General features: G+C 45.1%; 1 protein-coding gene across 2 annotated transcripts in view; it reads right to left on the minus strand.

Annotated features, from left to right (window-relative positions):
• Nucleotides 1–23,212, minus strand: part of Rnf152 (ring finger protein 152) — an 86,305-nt gene extending 63,093 nt beyond the window's left edge. The window contains exons 1-2 of one of the 2 annotated variants that reach the window (XM_021167584.3): nt 22,565–23,212; nt 21,278–21,400 (exon numbers count right to left, since the gene is read on the minus strand). The gene's annotated coding sequence lies outside the window, so the exon portion shown is untranslated. The remainder of the gene's footprint in view (nt 1–21,277; nt 21,401–22,564) is intronic. The other variant, XM_029473995.2, reaches the window with a different exon arrangement.
• Nucleotides 23,213–24,790: the final 1,578 nt, after the last annotated feature.

The raw sequence follows: 24,790 nt of genomic DNA on the forward strand, positions 1-24,790 counted from the left end.
AGTGCGTCTCTAAGCCCCTCTAGTCTCTGCTTCCCCAGCACTAGAATTACACAGGCATGCCCCATGGCCAGGTTTTTAAGTGGGTGCTGAGCACCCCAGTTCAGGTCCTCATGCATGCATAGCAAGCACTTTACTACTGAGTCACGTTCCTATCTCAGTGACCACAAAATCCTAAGTGGTCACATAGCAATTAGGTAGAGCCCAAAGGTGCCAGGAGCGACCTTCTAGCCATACTTGGAAAGAACCTGAGTGCCACTGGTCTCCAATAAAGATCCATTTGGGGGGATCACAAAAATATCTCCTACCTCTGAACAAACATGCCCCAGGAACACCATCTTCTCACTTGACCAGGCCCTCCCACTGGGAGCAACTAAATGACTAAATGTGGAATCCCTAGGACTCAAGAGTCCCACTTCCAGTAATGTATAGACTAATCTGCATTATTCTACTTCATGCTCATACCTTCAATAGAAGGTATGGAAGCTTAGCATCAAGAACTCTCAAGTGCATGCACTCGTTCATGCACATGCACCCATATGTGCACACATCCCCCTTCACATCAGAAAGCATCATCCTCAGGAGCTCAGACAAGTCACCAAAGCACCAAATACCTCTGTTTGCATGCATCCATTGACTCGGCACAAGGGCCTGAAGACAAAGGGTTCACTGGTTAGTAGGCTTTGGACAGGATACCACAAGAGAATAGGGCAATTAGAATTGACTAAAAGTACTTGTATTTTCTTTTTTGTTTTAATGGTATTTCTATTCGTGTGTGTGTGTGTGTGTGTGTGTGTGTGTGTGTGTGTGTGTGTGCCTGTTTGTCTGCATGTTTACCACATGTACACAGTATCTGCAAAGACCAGAGGAGGGCATTGGATCTCCTGGTTCCAGGCATTTGTGAGTTGCCATCCAGGTTCTAGGAACCAAATTCTGCTCTCTGTGAGGGCAGCCAGTGCTCTGAGCACTGAGCCATCTCTCAAGTCCCACTTAGGTTCATTCACTAAGCTCTATCCATGGAGGAAAAGTTGAGCAAGTCTACCATGTCACCACCATGGATCTTACAGTGCCTAGGAAGGTATTCCATGTCTTCCAAACATCACTGTCTTGGAAAGAAATCATTTGAAAGCACAGAAATATTATTTGCTGCATCCACATTTGTCATCAATATTCTGCTCTTGTGGCGATGAAGGTACTGATGTGGGTGTGTGGCATGGATACTTCAGTAGCCAGATTCTGCTATGGCTGTGATGTGGTCCTCACTTGAAAGGGGAGCAGGTTTATTGCCCATGGCATCTGAAGATAGAGGTTTAGCATTGTCAATATACACAGGCACAGTGTGAGACATTTCATGTCTTATCTCCCACATTTCCTTATTTATTTCCTTAATTTATTCATTTATTCATTAAACTCTAAGCTCGGGCTTGCTTGCGTTTTCTTCCAACCCAGGAAAAAAAATAATAAGGGGTGGGAAACCAAACGTGTCTCCTCACTCCCCAGATGTCTTTACCTTATGAAAAAACTTCAAATCCTTTTAATTCCTTGAAACCCATCCTGGCCCACACTCTCTCCCCTCTTTAGGTTTTGCTGCAAGCCATGTTTTTCCTCACTTGGTGTGAAGATATGAAGATGGGGATTTCTTTTAAAGTTAGCCAAGAAAGAGATTGAGCCCACACCCTATTTTCTTACCACACGCTGTACACCTCACTTCAAGGTCAACAAAAATGGAGCCCCTCTAGTCTCTGCTTCCCCAGCACTAGAATTACACAGGCATGCCCCATGGCTATGGCTCAGGCAAAACTTCCCAGGGGGACAGAACAGGGACACCCAATGGCTGAGCTTTGACCTTTTGGGGTGTTCTTGTTTCCTTCTGAGGCTCCTCTGCCTTTTCATGCCACACCCCAACCCTTAACCAAGTCACAGTTTGCACATAGTATAGCCCATCTGTAGAAATATGACAATATCACAGAAGTGAAGGTTTCCCTTCGCATGGGGATCATGGACAGAAAACTAAAAGGAAACTGAGCTGCGAATTGATGCTTGCCATTGGTCCATCTACCATAATCATCGTTACATTTCCCTGGCCCTGCCTCCACCTCCTACCTTGGACCATCACTCTGAGCACTAAATCGCACAGCCCAGGCACCTTGAAAACACTCCACAACTCCACTATAAGTGCTAGCCACACCTTGGGCTCACAGGTTGGCTCTGCCAGCCTCATCAAGGCTGAGTAGCTTGCCAGGCCCACAGGGTTGATGAGAGGCAGAGAAAGCATTCAGCCTATCAAGACCATAATCCATGTTATCTTTTCTACAACACAATGAATAAGAATTGTATGCATATGCGTGCACAGGTAGAGGTCAGAGGTCAGCCTCAGGTGTTCCCTGACTAGTTTTTGAGACAAGGTCTCTCATTGGGAGCTTGAGTAATTACTCAGCCTGGGAGACTAGTGAGGTACCCTGGTCCACCTGTCTCTACCTCCCCAATGCTGAGATTACTGGTCATGCCACCATGAATCCTGGATTCTGGGGATCTAACTGAAATCATGATAAATGCTCATGGTGCCAGCCACCAACCTGCAAGGCAGAGACCTGGCTGGTGACCCATGATGCTGACCCATCAGATGCTCAGACTGGATTCCTGAACCATTAACAGAATGCCTTGTTCTCTGAGAAACAATTCAAAGTTCACCTCGCCTGCAGAGTACTTGTTCTACCAAGTTAGCCCTTTCTGTCTCGGGCGTTCTCAACTATTGTAAATGGCAAAAATGTGTTTAGGAAGTACAGACAACCTAACTTCTTAACATGTTCTCAGCAAGAGTCAGCCTTTTTGTAAAGGAGATAACAGAATTGGTTCTGAGTCTAGAAGAAAAGCTGATGACTGACGTCACACCTTGGTCAATGCAGACTCTCCAGAGACCAACAATATTTGAACAAAATTCAGTATCAGAGCGAAGGTGCTCAGTGATGTCTAACAAAAAGATAAAAAGAGAACTCTGAGTTAAGCCTGACCAATCCAAATTTTAATCTCTTAAACATTCATGAAAGCCTGCCCCCTTTCATATCTCACAAATACATAATTGAGCGTGCTTCCTTTCCGGCTCGCCCTGTATCCAGAAGGTTTTTGCTACTCCACTGAAGCGGACTTCCCTGTAAATAACCTCATCACTGGTACTTCCACAATTATGTCGTTGATGTAATTACTGCCATCATGACTCCAGCAGCTATTTGTTGTGCTATAATTTCCAGATGAATTTCTGGTGTAGAAACAAAATAGCCACAGCAAGATAATTAATTACAACTCTATTTATCTATTATTACTAGATCAAAGACTGGCTGGAATAGAAATCCTCAGATTTCTGAGGATTCCCTTTTAATGCATCCCTGTAGTGGATAAACAATTAGTTAAGATTACGGCTAGTTTTTGTTGTTTTTCAGAGCATTTCATTTCATTGGCTCTTCTCAACAACTACTATAAACTTCGTATGTATATGTGACTGTGCGTGTGTGTGCACATATGTGTGCACATATGTGTGCACATTGACAGGCCAGAGATCAGCATGGATATCTTCCTCTAAACTCTACTCAGTGAACGTGGAGCTCACTGACAATTGGCTATTTGCCCAATAGGCCCCCAAGACCCTCTGGTCTTTTCCTCCCTGGTGCTAGGATTACAGGTGTGTGCCGCCACACCCAACATTGTAGGTGGATGCTGGGTTCCACACTCAAATCCTCATGTTTGCACAGCAACTTCCTTAACCCCACTACTACAAACACTGCACCATCATAATTAATAACAGATATTCCACTGGGGCTGCTCCTGATGTGATTCAGGGCTTCCTTCCAGCCTTGGTTTTCCTACTTTCTAGAACAATCAGAACAATTGCTGTGCCTTCTACCTGCTCCTCTCAATAGAGGTGGTTAACAGAGACCTTTGACTGGTCGAAGTCTAGAGAATAAATGAGTGTGGAATGCTTAGCCCTAAACGGTCTGTACACACTCCTCCTCAAGAGACTCAGGAATCTTTACAGAGGAGGGGACAGAAAGAATGCAAGAGCCAGAGATGGTGGATAACGCCAAGGAAATGCACACTACAGGGCAGTTGAGTAAGATCCATGCAAGCTCAAGCCAGACAAAATCCCAATACAGGGGTTGTGAAGACTCAGAGGTGGGCATGAAATCCCATTCCTGGCTCAGGGGCTATCAGCATCTGATAACTTCTGAAACGGGGAAAGTTGGTTTTCTTTTCTTTCCCTTCCTTTTCTTTTCCCCCCTGTAACATCTCAGAGTTTTATTTAGTGTTTAAATTTTCCTTTTTCTTTATGCTCTCATATATTACATTCCAATGGAAGTTTCCCCTCCCTCCTCTTCTCCTAATCGCTCTCCCAAGCTACCCTCTTCGCCATATCTACCTTTTCCTCTGTTTCCCTGCATAAAAGAACAGACTTCCCAGATTTCCAACTCACCAAGACACAGCAAGTTACAGTAAGATGAGGCACATCCCCTCATATCATGAAACTAAGCTTTCTTTAGTTGTCTGGTAGGTCAACCATGTTCCAGGGCAAACCCCACTCTAAAGAATAGTTAACACAAATGGGAATAGATAGGGACAGGATAAAGAAGAAAATCAGTCGGGTGGGTATGGGAAGGACGGTGGGAGAGTGGACATGGAAGGAGTTGGGCTAGGGAGTTAGTTAGCTTTGACCAAAGTGCATCATGTAGAATCTCAATTAAAGAAATTACTTAAAAATATATAACCTATTTATAAATTACTATGACAACCCAAGTGAAAAATACTTAGAGGGCTTCATCAAATGCTTAGGATTTAGTGCCTGTTAGTTACTTTTTAACTTTTAAAGGTACAAATACTAAAGTCATTTACAGTTTAAATTTTTATTCAAAACTTGCAATCTCAGCATTTAAAACATTGTTGGGACTACCACTTCCATTTTCACTGTGTGTGTGTGTGCTACAGGTACACATGCATGGACACGTGTATGTTTGGGAAGGCTACAGGTCAACCTGAGGTGTCAGTTCTCAGAACTCCATCCACCATATTTTGAGACAGGGTCTCTCTTGGCTAGAAACTCACAGATTCAGCTAGAATAGCTGGCCATTGAGCCTCAGCTTCTTATCTCCGCCTTCACATGCTGGGGTTCTAAGTGAGTGCCACTTCACCTATCTTTTTTCACAGATGTTGGGGATGGGACTCGGGGCTTCATGCTCACTTTGGGAGTACTTTATTGACTGACCTGTCTCCCCAGACCATCATTTGCTCCTTTTACAGTCTACACAGTAAGGTTTAATTATACAAAAGTTAGTTTTAAGGGAGCAATTCACTGAGGAGCAACTTAGCATCCTTAAAGCCCCGAGTTCACTTTCTGTAACACACACACACACACACACACACACACACAGAGCAGGGAAGGGCAAGTCCACAAACCAATATCTTTTAGGTAGTAAACACATTTAACTAAGCTAGTGGTAATAACCAACACATTATACCTCTAACTATATATCCAGCTGGAATCTATGATAGTATATATAAAAATAAAGTAATTTCTTGGTAATATAGCCCTGAATCAACCAGCACCACAGCAGACACAGTATCTAAAGCAATGTGAAGTAATGATACAAACAATAAAATAAAAAGCATGGTATTACTCTAGTCCTTAGGAGATTTGAAACTAGGTAGAAATACAGCATTTCATGCTTTTTAACAGTAAAGCACCAGCTATGGCCAGGAATGTGCAGATGTATCAGCCAGGCTCAGCCTTCAAAGAACCCACATCTGTCACTGCCTAGTCAACAGCTAGGTGTGCACAGGGCAACGCTAAAGCCTGCAGTGTGGTGGAGGCAGCTGAAGCTCAAGAGGAATTCCGAGGTAGCCTCTGAAGGGAGAACTGAAGGAAGAGATGGGATTTTCATGAGGTAGACAGTGAAGAGCAAAGGGTTCCTAAGGCTCCGATAGCTCAGGCATTGTCTGGGGACTTGAAAGTTAACCAGTTTGTGTGGAAAGGGTCCTTCCACCAGATTCCCTATGCTCCATGCAGGCTTCCACAGGAACTAATCTTATGCACAGTCCAGAAAATATTTTAAGTAGTTTAAATCCAGAAGTCATAATCAGGTTGGAAGCAACAAATATAAACTAAGCTATCCTATAACTTTAGCATAACATCATTCATTTTAGCGCATATAAATATGCTCTTCTAAAAAAAAAAAAAAAAAAAAAAAACAAAGAACAAAGCAACAAAACAAGGTTTGACCTTTGACCCGTGTCCTTCTAAGGACAACTTTCCAGGGATACTTTCTCACTGTGGGCAATGTGGTGCAGCCTAAGTCATGTGGCCACTGGGAGGTGGGATCCCATAAGTCCAGCTGACCTCTTTATTCAATGTGTTTCCAAGGTCAGCACTGATTTCTCTAAATCTGGTCCTCAACTGGAATTTGTCAACATCATTCATGCTTTTTAACAGTAACTCTGACTGAAAAACCTCCATTCCATTGCTTCGTACCATTGGGCCATACTCCAAAACCCTGAGTTTCACCTGAGGCCTGGGGCACCCATGCACCCTTCTAGCACTTGCTGTCCCCTCCTGAGCTCAGGCTGTCACTGTTTTCTGTGAGCCTCAACTATCCTCATCTTTGTCCCTCTGCTTCAGTTCATGTGGAATGCTATTGGATTCATCATCTGAAATCAGCTTCATGCTCACTTCTTCCTCCTGATGCCAAACATGTCTTCTTGCCAAATAACTATGGAGCTCCTGTCCCCAACTGTCCCCCTCGTTGCTCATACATCGCTACTTCATCATCCCTGCTCCAGCCATTTGAACCATTTGCTGTCCAGTGGGTAAGACACATGCTCTCCTACCTCCTACACAAGAAGCATCAGCCACGTTAAGAAACTATCCAAAACCACACAAACGAAGCAGCAATACCAAGAACGCCTTACTCACCACACACGGGTATCAGTTAAAGAGATGAGGTTACAAAATCTCTGGACAGATCAAGGAGGCTGAGGCAGCATTCTGCAACAGCAACATGTACCAACAACTCCACAGCTAATGTCTTTGGGTTTTAGTACCAACTTTGTGACTATGGGAGACCCATTTAACCTCTACACCTGACTTTCCTCATCGGTATATCAGAGCTCCTAACACAACCTTCTGCCTATCCCTATAGGACTGTTGTGAAGTTTAGACACATACAAAACACAGACCATTACATGTAGCTGGAACCACTAATGTTAGCTATTTTTACTTTACTGTTGTGGAAATGTTTTCCATGGATAAATATAGGCATTTGGTAGGTTAGATGTCTAGCAAGCATTGTTACTAGAAAGAGACTTCACTGTCTTGTTGTCAAGTCTGATTGTACTCTGTAGCCTGCCAAAGATTGTGACAGATGGGGAAGGTGAAATTCATTGGAGTGGCCTCTGGAGAATGGACTGAATCCTGTGCAACAGAGCAGTCACATGAGGCTCTGAGTCAAACAAACAGAAAGCTTTCAGCAACCGAAAGGCTGCTACACAAATAACCATTGTCTCCTATAAACAGTCCATTGTTGTCATCCAGATGGGCAGCCAAGGAAACCATTTGACTTACATATTTTGGCCAATAATTCTATATAAAGACAAGCACAAATAATTGCTATAAAAATCTAGCAACTGTACAGTGAGTTTAGTCTGATAAGCAAGCTTCTGGGATATTTTTTAATCCATATCATTTAGCTGGACTTAGTATAGAAGAGTCTGTTTCAAAGATGCTCATATGATACAATGATTCATTTATTAATGGTGTGGTTAACAGCTGTTACTGCAGGGCATCAACATCTGTCATCCCCTTTCCCCCAAAATGGTAAGATACGTTAAATGCACACTGCCACAACTGTCTCAACTTGATCTCAAGCTACAGGCTTATATACACACGGCAAGACCAAGACAGTTAGTAAACTTGATGTTTTATTACTTTTTTACTCAAAGTCTATATAGCTCAATACCTGTTATTCTCATATCCAAATGATTACCATGGTAGGAATAACAAACTCATTTTATCATCTTAACATTAGACAGAACACAGAAATTGTTAAGAATTATAGCAAGAAGGCTGGTATTACTAAAAACTCTGATCTATGATGGCTGGAATCCCTACTTCCCCTCATGCCTGAAACGCTGGTCCAGATACTTCAGCTAGGTCCCTTCATCCCAAGTGTCAGGGAAGGTTAGTCAAGGTGGCTGAAGGACAATCAATGCAAGTACCCCCATCTCAGTAGCCTGTGTAAGCATGCTTTATCTCTTCGAAGCATTGCATTCTAAGCAGCTAAGTATTAGGGGTTCTGTTCCACATGGTCATTTGGGGACTCAAGTTTCTCCCATCTGTCATCCATCGTATATTAGGTATTCAAAGACCTCCTTAGACCCTCAACAACTGATCAATAAGTTCAAGGGAGAGTGGTTATAAGAACGCTCCCTCTCTGAGCTTTGTCTCATATCAGTATTTGTCCCATGATTGACAAACAATTGCCATATTCTAAGTAGATGCAAAAAGGGAGTCCATTACAGAGCTTGTCAGCTGGGAGTAATTTTATCTCCTAATGTCTAGAGATTTCTCAGATTGTTACACAATGGCACCTAGTAGGTAGAACGAAGGGCATTACCAAGCATCTCACAGCTGTTGGGTGTCCTCACAACAAAAAAGCATCCAATCCTACTATTAAAATGCTGACTTCAGTGGGCATCTCAGCAGTGTCTGCTGCAGTCACACGCACGCCCACACCCAAGTTCATCATCACTAATCAATCCCAGCAAACTCACATCCTAGTTGCTCATTCGTCTGCTTGCTCAGGCAGCTGAACTCCTTACAATGCCAAGGTCCCAATAGTCTCAGAAGTCACACTGGAGCAGGAGTGACACCTTATACAGAGGTCCAAGTGGAAAGAAGGTGACTGCCTGCGGAGTTGGGAGGATACCTGTAGCTGGGTGGAATGGGGACTAAGCTCCCAGGAAGTACATCCTGCAGCTCTTCCTCAGCACACAAGGAAGCTTCATGAATCAAGGAACACAGATGGCAAAGGACAAGGCATGCTGCTTCCTCATATGGGGCAGCAAGCAGAGAAGAGGGTGGTAAAAATGCTTTTCTGTTTAAATGTGAGGTTTTGGTGCTGCACTCAACAAAGGCCCCAGCATCTGAGTGAATAGTGACACAACATCAAACACTGACTTCAGAAAGTGGCCCTTGTAGAAACAGCTCACACCACCAGACATCACAAAAAGTACCCAGCACAATGTTCAACTAATACTGAAACCACTGTTAATCTCCTGAAAGAATTATCACCAACTGTTTCAGAGATGGCCCTTTAATCGACAGCAGAGAGATGATTCAGGCCAACAGGAAATCCAAACCATATACATTAGTTCCCAAAGACAGGCTCATGTGGAGCCCTGACTCTTTTACCAAACTGTGTGGTATCTTTTAATGAATTTCACTTTCTAATCCCTCATCCCACTTTTGAGTATGGCACACACCAGTATGGCGTAGAGGATAGGTGAGGGCTGTGGAGACAGCTCAGGTGATAAAGTGTTTTCCTCACAAGCAACAAGAACTAGAGTTGAATCTCCAGAATGGTCAATAAAAAGCCAGGTATGGTATACACTGAAAGTTCCAATGCTGGGGACCTAGCAATAAGGTAGGTAGGTCCCTGAGCCTTGCTAACCGGCCAGGCCACTGTCTCAAAACAAAACTCACAAGAAACATAAAAGAAAGATGGATGCCATCTGAAAAGCAACACTTGATTATCCTTTGATGTCCACACATACTCACATATACACACAGATACCTGCACATGCACACACAAAGGAGGACAGATACAGCACATCACTCAGGGTCATAGCCTGCTCTGGCATAAATCTGCCATGAACCCTGTGCCAAGTCACTTGACTTTCCAAGTCCTAGCCTCCCAGACAAAGTTCAGGTACTTTAAACTCAACATGCCTGGAGTGCAGGATAGACACAACCTGTCACACTTGTGTTGTAGTTACCCACCTGCTTTGTCTCTTGGTCTTTAGGAAATAAATTTTATAACTCTACATGTTCAGGAAGAAAAATATGATAGCCTCCCATGTCATTTGGGGGATGTTATCAGTGAGCAACTTCAGTGTGCTTTGAGCAAGTTACTTGTAATACAAAGTCGAAATCACCACGTAAACAACGGGTTTCTCTGACTTTGCAATTAGAACTGAACTTTAAAAATACAGTATTTCTGCCAGGCGTGGTGGTGCACACCTTTAATCTCAGCACTCGGGAGGCAGAGGCAGACAGATTTCTGAGTTCGAGGCTAGCCTGGTCTACAAAGTGAGTTCCAGAACAGCCAGGGCTATACAGAGAAACCCTGTCTTGAAAAAGAAAAAGAAAAGCAGTATTTCTATGAATATCTTCACTGCCATCTTGGCTTTTCTCATTCTTCCTCTCTGCCATCATTGTCTGCCTGTCTGTGCTAAGTCTGGAGGACAAAGTCTATTTAACTTCCAAGCACTATAGATAATACTGGACACCACCAGTTACCTAGCATGAAAACCCTCATAAAAGGAAGAAATTTGTTTCTTTCCAAGTCAGAATCTCAAGGGGAAAATAAAAGAGGAAACAGGACAACGCTTCCCAGAGAGAGAAGGAAGGATTCTAGATGGCAAGCAGGCAGCTGCTTATAAGATTGGGGTCTAAATGAAGCCACGTTGGCCTTCAGGAAAGCGGGTAACAGAACCTTGTGGTTTGACTCCATATAGAATCGAAGAAAAGCCAAAGCAAGCTCCACTGGCTAACTCAGACTAGGCGTGGCCATGAGGGAATGCCATTCTATAGGGTTCAATAAAGAAGCTTTGGAACCTCCAAAGGCAGGCTTTACAATCAGGTGAAACTGGATCTGAAACCAACTTAGTATTTTTTCCTTCTTAGTGAAAACATTTTCTGAGCCAAAATAACGAACACCTTGTAGGACAGTGTGACTGCCTTAGGATATAATTCCCAAATACCTTAGTTACTACTTTATTACAAAACTTGGGGGTAGATGAGCAGTTAATTTTAATAGACCTGGCTCTACTGTTGGAAAGAAAACATTTTTACATTAGAAAGGCTATTTACTAAACACACTGTTCACCCAAGACTCCCCTTGCACTGGCAAGCTCTTTGCCTTTTACTTCAAAGGGGTAATAGAAAATGAAGAAATCCACTTCCTCGACACACAGTGAACATGGTGTCTGAGTGGGCAAGATGATGACATGGGGAAAAAAATGGTGTCCAGGCCTTACAATGACCTCCCATGATGTTACAGAAAAGACAAAAGTCAATCTGCTGCACACTCTGCTTGCAGCCACATAGTAGACGCGAATGAACAACTGTTCTTCCCCAGAAGAAAGTGAGCATGGAGGTTATCATCTGAGGCATCAGGTATATACTAGGAGAATCTGTGGGACTAAAGGTTTTAGCAGTTTCCTCCCAAGAGATACTAGAGTGTGGAGCCAGGCCTGGTTCCCTTCCTTTCCCCCAGATGCCATAGTAGAAGAATCACGATATCCCTCTGGAATCCTTGGGAAGAAAGCACTAGGTCTTGTATACACAGCATCTGCAGACCAGCCCACACCTCTGTCATGTTTATAACATTGGGTATGTTCCAGAAACATCTAAGCATCAAACAAAAGACAAGGCAATTCGATTGTCTGATGGGGTTTTGTGATGATTTCCCTAAGAAGAAAAAGCAAGAACACAGTCTCCTATAGAAATGTATCCCAGATGCCACTGCGGCAAGACAGCAGAGTACATCTAGATACAAACCTTCAAATTACCAAAGACTCAGAGTGGCCTGGATCAACACTGACAGCAACTGATCAGCAAACACAGCCTGACCTGGACCTCAGGTTTAAGAGGATCTACCAGTTCCCTGTGTGGCCCTTTAAGTGTTTTTCTAAAGAATGGATTGATTTCAACAAGTCTTCACTGAGTGCCTCCTATGTTCCTAGCCTTGGACAACAACCTGGACCAACTCAGCAGCAGCCAACATTAAGGGCTATTTCTGAAACAGCTCATTAGAGTTGTATTTCTAGTGTATATTTATATATTTATTATACTGCCTGGTTTATTTGTCTTCATTAAAGAGTGTTTTCTTTAAAACAAAACAGTACTGGCAAGGAAAAAAAATCCATTCTAAAATGCAGATTCCTAAGCAAGGCAGCTAACACATTCAGACCACCTTTTCTGCTTCTTAGCCTTCCCTCCTTCTCCTTCCGCATGCCTGAGCTTGTTAAGTGCCCACAGTGTCTGCTACAGGATGGCAAACAACAATCATAACACAAAGCAAGACTTCTATATCGACAGGTGATTTGTCTCAGTTTCCTTGCGACTGTTTAGCTTAAACTGGAGTTTCACCACCTAGGTGGTCCTCTGTAATGGACAAACTTGGGGCAAACTCTCTATACAAGAAACCTGGCCCCAGGAAAGGGGCAGATTAATGAAGTTACCGTGAGAGTGAAGATATTGTACAAAGCAACTCTTGGGCCCTGCCTTTGGCTACCAGACCACGGACACAGTGGTACCAAGACACTGCAATTTCCCTAAGATTCTCATATGACACCTGGGTACAGAACTTGTCTCCCAGGAAGAGATTTCACACAGTGCTGACAACCTGTCAGAGCCCATAGCAGAAGAGGCGTGTGATGGGTCAGTGATCAACAGGACCACACCTTGACTGGACTGCCTGATTGTTCACACCTCTGTCCTCTATCTGAACCTAAATCTCATGTCAGCACCCTGAGGACAGACTGGACCTGTCTGTCTGTCCCTCTTCCCAATGTGCCCACAGTGAATAAAATCCCTTTCCTCTGCTTTTCACTGTTGCTTGTCTCTTTTTGTAAAAATTAGTTTATTCATTTCATATGTGTATGGGTGGTTGCCTGTATATATGTATGTACATATGCCAAAGTGCCTGGTATTTATGGAAATCAGAAGCACTGAATCCCCTGGAACAGTAACAGATGGTTATGCGCTGCTATGTAGGCACTGGGGACCAAAGTTGGGTCCTTCGTAAGAGCAGCAAGTGCTCTTAATGGCTGAGCCATCTCTCCGACCTTGGTTGCTCATCTGTTTAAATGACTTCTTATGGATGATAAAAGAGCCAGCTAGGGCTGCAAGCCCAAGCCCTACTCTAGCATCTCTAACAAGATCATTCTGGGGTGTCCTTCACTTCGATCGGCAGGTGGAAAAGGTACTGCCGGAGAAAGGAGCCAGTGTCCTAAGCCAGCTTGGGCAGCTCCTAGTTCCCTCGTCCTCTTTGGGAGCTTGTTGTTTCCAGGTGCTCCTAGCTGGCTTCAGCTTCCACCTGTGAAGCAGTTCTTTTGAAACTACAAACCACTTAAGAAAGACCATGAACATGCTCTGATATTTCAAGCCTAAGGTCTCACTGACAATGAAGTACAAAGGGATTCCTTTAATAAGCACAGCAGCTATCGTTATTTAGGGGTGGTTATTGCCCCGGCTAGTTCACCTACTGGTTAGACCAGGCTTGTCCATTGGTAGGTGGCAGGTGCTGAATAAAATCAGAGAGAACAGTAGCTGCCATTTATTCGGTGCTTACTGCATGCATGGCATGTTACACAATCTCTCAATATTCTCTCTGTGTATTTATTTTCACAGTAACTCATGAAGGTTGATTCTCATTTTTAAGATGAAGAAATCGATGCTCAATCAGACCTTAGTCATTCAAGGTCAAACTCAATGTCACCATACTTTTAAAATTCTACGTTTCAAACAACTCCACTGAAAAAGGACCATGGTAGAAATCAAGAATTGGGAGAAGAGTGTTAGACGCGTGTCTTCTATTCTCTTCTACTTTACCTTTGTCTTTGTAAAAATACTATGAGCTAAGAATATTCATGAAACTGTAACAAGATAAAGAACTTTATTAGAATACTTTCAGGTGAAGAACACGCACCCAATATTTGAATAAATGTAATTATTTATCCAATAGGTGGCTGATCCACTGGTGCTCACTGTTTCAAATGCTACTTATATTTCACTAAAGGGATCCTACCTTGGGGGTTCTGAAGTGCCAGTATCACAGGGCAGGAGTTGATAGAGGCCACTCAGTCCATGTAAGGTTGCCCTACCCAGGAAGTTAAGCCAGCAGCCACCGTCTTGCAACAGGGCCATATCCTCCAGAGCACACAGATTTCGCTATCTGCTCCTACCTAGTGTGTTTGTTTGTCTGGTCGGTCTGATCGTGCTGCTTTTGTTGTAGTTTCTTGTGATGGTGATTATTACTTTGACAGTTTCTTGTAATGCAGGCTACTCACTAGGTAACTGAGGCTGACCTTGAACTCCGAATCCTGTTGCCTCTACCTCCCTTGGTTCAATGGCCACATCATAAATTATTTAAATAAATTTGGCAAAGTGGTACACACCTATAACCCCAGCAGTTGGAAGGTAGAGAAGAATGGGAGTCTAAGGTCACCTTTAGCTATATATCAAGTTTGGGGCCAATGTGGACTCTTGGAGACCTTAGTTCATGAAAAAAAAAAAAAAAAGAAAAGGAAAGAGTGAGAAAGAGAAGAAAGAGAGAAAAAAGAGAGGGGGAAAGGAAGAAGGGAGGGAGGAGAAGGAGAGAGAGGAAGGAAGGGAGGAGGGAAGGGAGGGGGAGGTAGGAGGGGAGAGAGGAGGAAAGAGGAGAAGGGAGGGAGGAGGTGCGGAGGAGGAAAAAATAAACAAGTACGTAGATTAAAGGCAAGCACCACCTTGTCTAGCTTTTCAACCATTTTTAATCTCACACTATTAACCTGAAAGAATCCAATTTGCAACTGCCCCAACTGCCAAAGACCATCACATCACAGGCTGGCTTTGAGACATTCGTGTCAGCACCATTCTCTATCCTTCAAACTGAGTGTGGTTTTGTATGAATGTATTCCTGCCCAGCTTCTCCCAGCAGTTGAACACATTTCCCTCCACGGTAACACCACTCTCTGCAATGACCAAGCATGTGAATGAGTACTCCAGAATCCAAAGAAGTCAGGTGACACAAAGTTAATTTGGAGAGGAGACGAGGTGCTCAGCCATGGTCCGAGGTGCTATGTCTATCAAGTACAGTTACCCTTCGTCGGTGAGATGGGAAATCCTGGTGTTGCTTGCAATGTGTCACCAAAGGGATATATTGGTGATTGATTGGTTAGTTGATTGACTGAATTTGTAGGTAATGGAAACACAGAAGTTGAAAAAACCAATTTTCTACTATGTCCCACAATGGGGATTTTCCACTTTCAATCATATTAGTATACTCAGAGAAGTCTACTAATCAAATTTAATTCAATATTTAATCATTATTAGTATAATGAAAAGAATCTTTTAGAAACAAACCTTTAAGAACGCAGAACTAAAGTGTCTGTAATTCATTCATTGTGGTAGGTCAAAGTCAGTTCCTATGTTGTGAAGATTCACCAACAATAAAGTATTTATTGATCATTCTCTGTGTACAAACACAGTGGTAAACACCAAGTGGAGTCAGACTCATCCAGCCTTTTGAAGAAAACTACCCTGCAGATATAAGTTGCTGTGGCCCCTTGGAGGGAAGTACACCTCAGCTACCCTATCTCACTGGTAGGCAGGCCCCAGAAGGGCATTGGCTGAAGCATCTCATGAACGGGGGTTTTGGGCAGATGAGGCTTTTTATTGATCAAAGACATCCTAGGACATCTCTTCAAAGCACCTCCCTTTATGTTTATTAGCTTTGATAAGTTTTTATGACATAGCAATTAAACAGAAAGACACATCTTGAGCGATGAAGCAAGTGCTCTTTGTAAAATGAATGAATGGATGGCTGACAGAACAAATGAATGGGAATGAATGAGGAGACTGAGGGAAATGAAATAGCAGAAGCAAGTTTTCCAGAGAACTCTGAGATAATGAAGGATCGCTAAGGGATAAAGTGACCCAATTAAACGTTGAGTTGAAAGCTGAAGTGAGCCTTTAGCAATAGGATGGGAAAAGGGAAGGGAAGGATACTGAGGCCATGCAATATACAAGAACCAGGAAAGGGGCACCAAAGACCCCTTGGAAAAAACAATAAACTAGCCACCCCAGCTACTGTAGAGTTTTAAAATCAAGCAAAAATGTCAAGATTAGAGGGGCTAGAAGATAGCACACTGGATAAAATGTTTGCAACATAAGCATGAGAACCTGAATCTGAACCCCTAAGCTCATGCAGAAAAGCATGGGGTACATGCCTATCACCGCAAGTTCAAGGAGGCAGAGAAAGGTAGATACAGACCGGGGACTTGCTGGACACCCATCCCAGCCTACTCAGAGAACCCAGGCCAGCGACAGACCTCATCTGAGAAAAATGAAGTGGGTGGTGCCTGAGGTGGAGCAACACACAAGCTGCCCCCTGACTTCCAATAAATGTGCACACATAGATAGGCACACACATGACACACAAGTGAGCAGAAGATGAAGATTGGAAAGGAATTTGGGGGTCAAGCAGGGAAAACTAAAGAAGAGTCAGAAATACAAGCTCCCTCCTACAAGAAAACTGGAGTCACTCAAAAGTATCAAAGGACTGAGAGGTCATTAAAATGGCCTCTTCTTCTATGGGAGAGTAGGGACAGGAAAGTCAGGAGGCCAAGGCTAAGTAAGGCTGAGGCTAAGTGTACCTTGCTGTGAGATATGGGGATTTTCACCAAGGATGAAGAGGACCAGAACGGAAGAGCTACTTGTGAAGTTCTCCATGTCATCAAGGCTTAGCAAAGCTGTTACCCAAATCTCATCAGCCCTGCAGGCCCACAGTCAATGTGATTACCCACACTTGGGAACAGGTAAGCCAGCCAGGGGCATTTCCTTATAGCTGTGTGTGAGAGAGACAGCAAGGAAGGACTCAACCCAGGACTGGTGTCTGTAGACTACATGTCTTAGCTGCTTCCCACAAGACCTCCTGTGACATACCCCTTCCTTGCATGAGGTCTGGACACCTATGTGACATCAGCACAGGTTTCATCACGCCCCACTGCCTGCACTGGGTTTTATTTATGCCCGAGTCAAGAATCTAAGCAGTAAAAATGGTTTCTTTTCAGAGTCAGCCCCTTTACTCTCAGCAACTCACAGCAGCACTCCACCCCAACTCTAGAAAGAATCACTGCTGTGCCTCAGTGGCTGTATCTACCAGGAAATCATGGTTCTCAAAAGCCAGGAAATGCAGGTCATCTGAATGCTACTGGAAGCTTTTCTTCAAATCTGACAGTAATACCTATAATCAGAGACAGAAAAATCCTAAAACACATGTGAAGCGTGAGAGCCGATTCTTAGGACCTCCTTTCTTCTCACATCTGTGCCTTTGTGACAGGGGGTGCCAGGAGCACTCACTTCTGTCACAAGTGTCCTTCACCTGAATTACTGACTTTAGAAGGGCATTGAGAGGTCACATAGAAGTGTATTTTAAAGCCCAAATGTCCTTTAACATGAGTCACATAGGGTTTTTTTCTCTTTCTCACGCAGACTGTGTTTGCCCTTGGCTCCAACCTGGATGAGTATTCTTGGCAGCTCACTCTGTGTCTCCCAGCCTCAGACCTCCCACCTGTTTAGTCAAGTGAAGCTGGATGAGAAGGGTGGCCTCCACATCATTAGGCTAAGTCCCTGTGACTTCAGAAGCTAACTCAGTTTACTGTGTCACTTCTATGTACAAGAGCAATCTTTGGCAAAAGCGATACTATTTCACTACATTCTACACTTATCCTTCAAGTACATATCAAATCTTAAAAATTCTAATCTATCCACACAGTTATCTCAAAGTGGGCAATGATGTTCAAGTGGCCAGCTTGTCCCAAAGCAACTGTCTGTTTGCAAGCAGACAGGCCTTTGTAAGGTTTGGTCCACAGCACCCAGCTCTTTGCATGCAAAGCATGACAAGGCAGGATTTAAAACTTAGCACCATTATAGACTACATGGAATTTAATGGAAACATGAACGTACTGGAACACTCTGATGTCCTGTGAATCCACTGACCTGAAAAAGTCTCTAGGCCAAATTGCTTTTCCTAAACATCAAAATAAAAGGAGGATGCTAAGTCTGTCCGTGCCGTTCTCCTCTGCTGTGTTTTCCTGAGATTCTTGCTATAGCAGGTCACCTTCTGGGTGACTTCAGACCTACCTGCCACTCCTTCCTATCCTGGGCGGTTCCAAACAAAATCAGGAAGTCTTAGACAAGAAGCAGATGGTAAGGGAGAAAAAGTCTGCAAAGGACACTTCTGTTACATAATGCTGGGCATTCGACCTGCTAGCATCAGCCTCGGAGGTAACTACTAACCTATCCCTGCAGAGGAAACCAGCACCCCAAATACTCATGAAGAACATTCCTTCAGTATTTCCTTGATAATGGGCATATAATCATATGAGTAAATACACTAACATTTTAGTAAGTAACAGATGGGAGGAGAACTGCATTTCACATACTGTGTATATGCAGCATAGGTGTGCATAGTGTGCATGATATGAATTCACCTTTCTGTATGTACATGTGTGCATGTATGTGCATGTCATAATACCCACGTGGAGGTCAGAAGACCTAGGTGTTAGCCATTTGTTTGAGAGAGCAATTCTTTGTCATTCTCTGCTGCATACACCAAGCAAGCTAGCTGGCACATAAGCCTCCAGAGATTCTTGTCTCTCTTATCATTTGTTGTTAGAAAACTGGGAACACAGATGTGTGCTCCTCCATCCAGCTTTACTTGGTCTTTGGGAATTAATGTCAGGTCCCCATGCTTGCACGGCAAGCGCTTTACCCACTGAGCCATCTCCCCAATGCATTAAGCAGATTCTTTAAGATATTTATCCTTGATTTACCCAAAAAACTGCTCATGAAACAACAAATACCTTCTACCCCTTGAGCCAGGCCCCGTGGGACAAGAGACTTGTGTCACCAGTATAATTCAGCTGTTCCCAGCTCTTCCCATTTCCATGCAAGGAAGGTCATAGAGCTTATTTGGGACCAGAACAATGTGATATGCTTCTGGGCTGGATTATGGGGGAGACTGAGTGATACCTGAGCCACTTTCTTGAAAGCAGTGACTCTATAAGACCAAGTTTGAGCAAGCCTCTATCAGTTTAGGGCCTGAGCAACTACAGCAAGCCTGGCCTTTCTATTCTGCAAGCCCAGTAAAGAAATGGTCGGGCACTGATATGTTGAGTATTCCTCACCACAGCAAAATCAGTAACACCTCAGTACTTTAAAATGAGTGAGAAGAAACCTACAAAAGTCTACCTGTCCCCATCTGCTTTCTAAATCAGGTGACACAGAAATGTAGACATTATTTTGAACTTGATGCATAGCTGACTGCTGAACAAGAAGGTCCAAGTAGAATAGTCATGAAGAAATGAAAAGAAAATGGCCTCCCTACATTGGTGGGGCCTCAGCAGCCATGGAGAATCCAACTGAAGAGTTCTGTAAAGAAAAGGCTACTTCTGACCCAGCCCAGACATTTGGGGAATTTAGAACATTCCAGAGAAAAGGACAATCAAGCAGAGGTTGTGTGAGCCTCCTCAGACGTGCAGGCCTTCTCAGTCACTTCCAAGTAAGGCCTGCATTTCTTTGTCACCCTATAATCTCTTTGAGGGTGATTCATGACTGTGTCTCTATCTATCACTTACCCCTTGGCACCTCACACAGAACCCGTATCTCTGTTAAGTACCCAAAAGCGTCTGCAGGTTGAACAAGTAAACACTGGACTCAAAGGTCAGCTATGCCAGTCTAGAGCTAAGCCCACCTCTATAGACCCCAGGAAGAAGAAACTCCTTCTGGGGATGTGGGGAGCCGATGTAAATCAACATTTCATTATGAGTTATCACAGCACATGATGAAAAAATTACAATAAAATCTAATACTACACTGTAGCTATCTTTGTTCTTGGACATGCAATTACATGTGCAGGCAGCTATTTTTCTATGTGGAAAATTGTGTGTGAGGGTTTTTTTTCCTATTAAAAAAGCCACACCCTTGATTCTATTGCATTATTACATTCCCTATTATTCCATCACGTGGTTTTTCTTCTTGCTGTAATCCAGGACACACCCAGAATTACTGCTGACAGAAAAATCACCTGTCAACATACCTTCATCCTAACACCATGTTGGCAATCTTGTCTCTGCAAAGCAGTAGCCTTTGTTTTAGCTAGAACAAAATGACTGCCCCACTTCTAATGGTTTTCCAAGCTTTCAGTAGAATGGTCAACGTTGGTGTCACTCCTGGTTTTAAAGCCACCTTTGGAAGCAAAACTATCCTAGAACAGAATGACAAACATCTTAAGCTCTTTAATTTTATTTTTAGAGGGATTTTCGAGAAAAACTGTAAAGAGCATCCACTCTGGTCCTTGATGCTGCTATACTGCAAAAGAGGTCTCAGGAGCCAACGGCCCTCAATAATCTGACCTCCCTATAAGGAAAACCTGGGTCCAGCCCATGGTCCAGCCCATGGGATGCTAAAAGCTCTGGATTCTAGGAGGGCATGCCAGTGCTGAAATGTGTGTCCTGGTACATCTGAAGGTGAGTTTTCAATGAACTCTATCATGATAGGCCAGAGTTTTAGGGAAAGAACCAAAATCTAAAGAAAAAAATGGAGAAAGAGAGGCTAATGATTCGTGTCTACATAAAGGGAAACATAACTAAAGCTGTCTTCTCTATGTTCTTTCTGCTCCTACCCAGCAGCCCTCTCTGCTACCTGCCAGTAATTTAACATCAGCCTGCCCTGCTCGTGATGTGACAGATACTTTGACAATGAAAAGATGGGAGAGAAACAGTCCTTCTTACTCAGAAGGCCACTGCATGTGACCAGTGTCCGAACTGAGCACTGGTCAAATATCTTATGAGCTTCACAATTATCAACTTTCCCACAATATCTTTCATTAGAAGACATCTCTACTTTACACAAAACACTGTCTTATCCAAACCCATATTCATGTACAACTGTCTGTGTACTGACAGCATCAAAATTCACACCATCCAGTGGAACTAATACAGGTCCAATGTAAGTGGCTCCCAGTGACCTCTCCAAAAGGAAAGGATGAAGTCATTTGCAATGTTGGTGGAACAAGACATTCGAGTGAAGTCCCAAAGGTAGGACAGACTTTGTTTGCTTGCTTGGGTGGCCCCTACTCCCTCACAAATACAAATGCTGTGAAAGCAGAAACACCCAGGCAGCCCTGTGTCAGCGTTGTGGGCCCAAACGACCCAGAGAAACCCAGGCAGTTACCCAGATCATTGGGGTTACCTGAATCTGTCACGCGTCCCTTTCACCCCCTTCTGCGTGATGACATCAAGTGGAAACAGTAAGCGTTTGGGAGACAAGAGGCTGACAAGCAGGAAGCGCGATTGAGACCCAGCTTTGTTCAGCCTGCAGTGAAATACATGCAGTAATGGTTAGATACTCCCAGCACAGACAGAAATCCAAGCACCCTCCGAGACCACTGGAACACGAGTGGGTGTCCCGAGAGGATGAGAATGGAGAGTAGAAGACTGGTAAAACAGGGAAGGGTCACTAAGGCTCTCCTGGATAAATAATCACCTCCTGGCTCCTCTGCAGTCTACGCCCCCCCCCCTGCCGCGCCCCCAAGTTATCCCGCGGTAAAGCAGCTACCATCAACCGTAGAATACCATCATCATTCTAAGGCAAAATGCTAGCAAAATACACGAGTTAAACCCACACAGCTAGCAATGCGGGGCATGTAGTCGTCCGCCCAGACACACACACACACACACACACACACACACACACACACACACACACACATCAGGGATGCATCTGAGAGCATCCTTTCGTTGCCCGGCCACCACCTCATCAAGTCACTGTCTCTGTTTTGTCAATTACCCTACTGTTTCCAAATCTATGCAGCACTCCCCCACCACACCCCCACGGTAGGCGGGATCCCAAACCAACACTGTGGAGAAGCTCCCGACAAGTCCTGCCGGCTTTGTCCTGCTGCTGTCCTTCCAGAAGCAAGCGCCCCAGGCCCGTGGGTCCACACAAAAGACCCCCAGAATCTGGCCCTCCACTGGGCCCCCTTTTCCAATAATGGCTTGGGGGCAACTTCTAGCTGGGAATCGGGGAGTAGGAAGGCAGGACAGGACTGGAGGGGACGACCCAGAGCTTGAGAATGCTGGGGGGTGGGGGGGGGGCACGGCAGGGATGTGCGCGCACCTCAAGGGCGCGTGCAGCGCGTGCATGAGGCGAGCTCCCGGGACCAGAGCTCCAGGGGGCATCCCAGGACTCCTAGGAACCAGAGTCAGCTGTCATGACCCCATCGCGCTCCCAACTCAAAGCAATGCCCGAGGAAAACCCAACTCCCGGGACCACCTCCTCGAGAGACGCCTCTCCAGCTCCGCACTCCTTTAACCAAACAAACCACCCCAATCATAGTCCAAGAAGAACCTCCAGTTATATCCCAGTCTACTGTTGCCCTTTCCCGCTTTCTCCTAGGCACAGCCTTCCCCGCGAGTCCCCTCTGCACCCGGGACCTGGGAGCACACAGAACAGGAAAACAAACCGAAACTCACTGACCTCTCTCAGCAGCAGGCTCGACTCTGTTACGCCGCCGGCGGCTGCAGCAACGTCGGAAGCATCCCGGGGGTCCGCACTGCCCGCTGCGCTCTGCTAGACGAGCGCTGAGGGCCGGCTGCTGCCTGCTCCTCCCGCCGCAGGTTGCGGGGCAGCGCGGGCAGAGTGGCGGCAGCGCCTCCCGCAGCCCAGCTCCCTGCTCGTCTCTCCTTTGGCTTCAGGCGGCGCCCTCCACCTGCCCGGCTGTCCTCCGCCTCCACGATCGGACACCCGCCGCCAGGCACCGGACACTGAGCGGAAGCTTTTGGTGTCACCCCCAGAGACCCAAGCACTGAAGGGAGCGGGAGGCTGAGCTCTGCTCCGCGGACCGCCCCTCCCCGGCGGCTCCACCCCCTCCCGCACTCCACCCGGCAGCTTGGCCGGCACGTCCGACTGTCTGTCTGTCGGTCGGTCCCCAGTGGCCAACCTCTTGGTGTGGGTGGGGAAGCAGGGACGCGCCCTCCACCCACCGTAGACCAGCGAGCACCTAGACCGAGCGCGGAAGGAGGACCTGAACGGTATCAGGTGTGACCTAGAGGCCGAGCACCACAGGCTAGATCGACTGGGACTGGCCGAGGTGGTGACCCAGCTGCGGCTCTGGACTCAAGACCACAGGGAAGAGGGAGGAGTCTAGACTATTGCCTTTCCCCTGGGTTCATTTTGGCTGACCCTTTAAGTTCACTAACCCAACAAGGGCAGGAACCTGTCAGCATGGAACGGGATATGCTCCCAAAGAGCCCCACAGGGACACCTCACACCTCAACCTCCTGTGTAAGCGAAGCTCACAGGAGAGGTGAACAGGAAGGAGCAGGTACTGGGGCTATAAAGAAGCCTAAAGGGTCTACTAAGTTTACCCTATTGCCCACCTTAAAACCCAACTTCAGGCTCAGAGGGAAAGTGCTTGCTTGCCTAGGGCGCATGAATCTGGATTTATCCTCTGTACTCCTAAACAGAAACAAAGCCCTTACCTTAGGGATATGCTTTTAATGTCATGTAACCCCAGGAAAATCTAAAGATAAGGTTTCTTCCTGCTTTTTCACTTAACATATAGTGGAGAAATGGGGAGATAGGTGTCCCCTGCTGGTCTGGGGCACCATGCCTGAGTTCTGGGGCCTTTTGAGATCCATTCTATTAAGAAACTGAGAAGTGACCTGCGTTGTGTCTCCTCATCTCTGTGGTTCAGCTAAAGGAGCTCTGTTAATGCACAGAGCAAATGGCTTCTTCTAGTACTTCTAGTACTTCTAGTACTGGCTCCCTTCATGGGTCCTATGTTCCATCTTATACAGCAGTGGTTCTCAACCTTCCTAATACCTCGACCCTTTAACACAGTTGCTCATGTTATGGTGACCCCCAGCCATAAAATTATTTTTGTTGCTACTTCGTGTTTTTGTTGCTAACTTCATATAGCTACATTAGCTACTGTTACAAATCAGAATGCAATGTGTTTTCCAATGGTCTTTTGTGACCCCTGAAGGGGTCGTGACCCACAGGTTGAGAACTGCTGCTGTCCCAGAAGTCCTGAGAACCACGATGGCTCTGTATGAGCTAATGTTGGCAGCTGGTCCTACTTGCTTTGTCCCACGTGTACAACTTGTGAATTGGTGTTCCAATCAGGCTATTAACACATCAGGAGGCAGGGGCGGGGGGGGGGGGGGGGACCTGCATCGGGAGACCCACAAAGCTTGCAGAGTACCTGCAGTCTCTGGGATCCCGGTGGGAGCTCTGCTTCCTCTAGTCACCAGACAGACTCTTGCTCCATTGTTCCCTTATCACCTCTACAACACCCACAGAGGCTCTGCATGCATGTCTTAGGAGCCTAAGGTTACTTTGCAAGAATATCTTCAACTTCACCATCAATGGGGGGTGGGGGTGGGGTGGAGATTAGCCCAGTGGTGGTTGTACAGACCTCCTGCAGAGGCAGGAGGATCTCTGTAAGTTCGAGGCCAGCCTGATCTACAGATCAAGTTCTAGGACAATCAGGGCTACATAGAAAAACCCTGTCTCAAAAAAAAATTTTTTTTTAAATAAAAAAATAAAAAGGCCTTTTGGAGGCAGAGTCTCATACATGTAGCCTAGGCTAAGCTGGAATTTATCAGGCAGCACAGACCATTTTGGTATTCCTCCTGCCTCACTTTCCTAAGAACTGGAATTCCTAGTTTTTAGTTATATTTTATTTAGGGAGAGGGGTGC

The sequence above is a fragment of the Mus caroli genome, unplaced genomic scaffold, assembly GCF_978045245.1.
Source record: "Mus caroli unplaced genomic scaffold, Mus_caroli_1 scaffold_1, whole genome shotgun sequence".
Taxonomy (NCBI): Eukaryota; Metazoa; Chordata; class Mammalia; order Rodentia; family Muridae; genus Mus; species Mus caroli.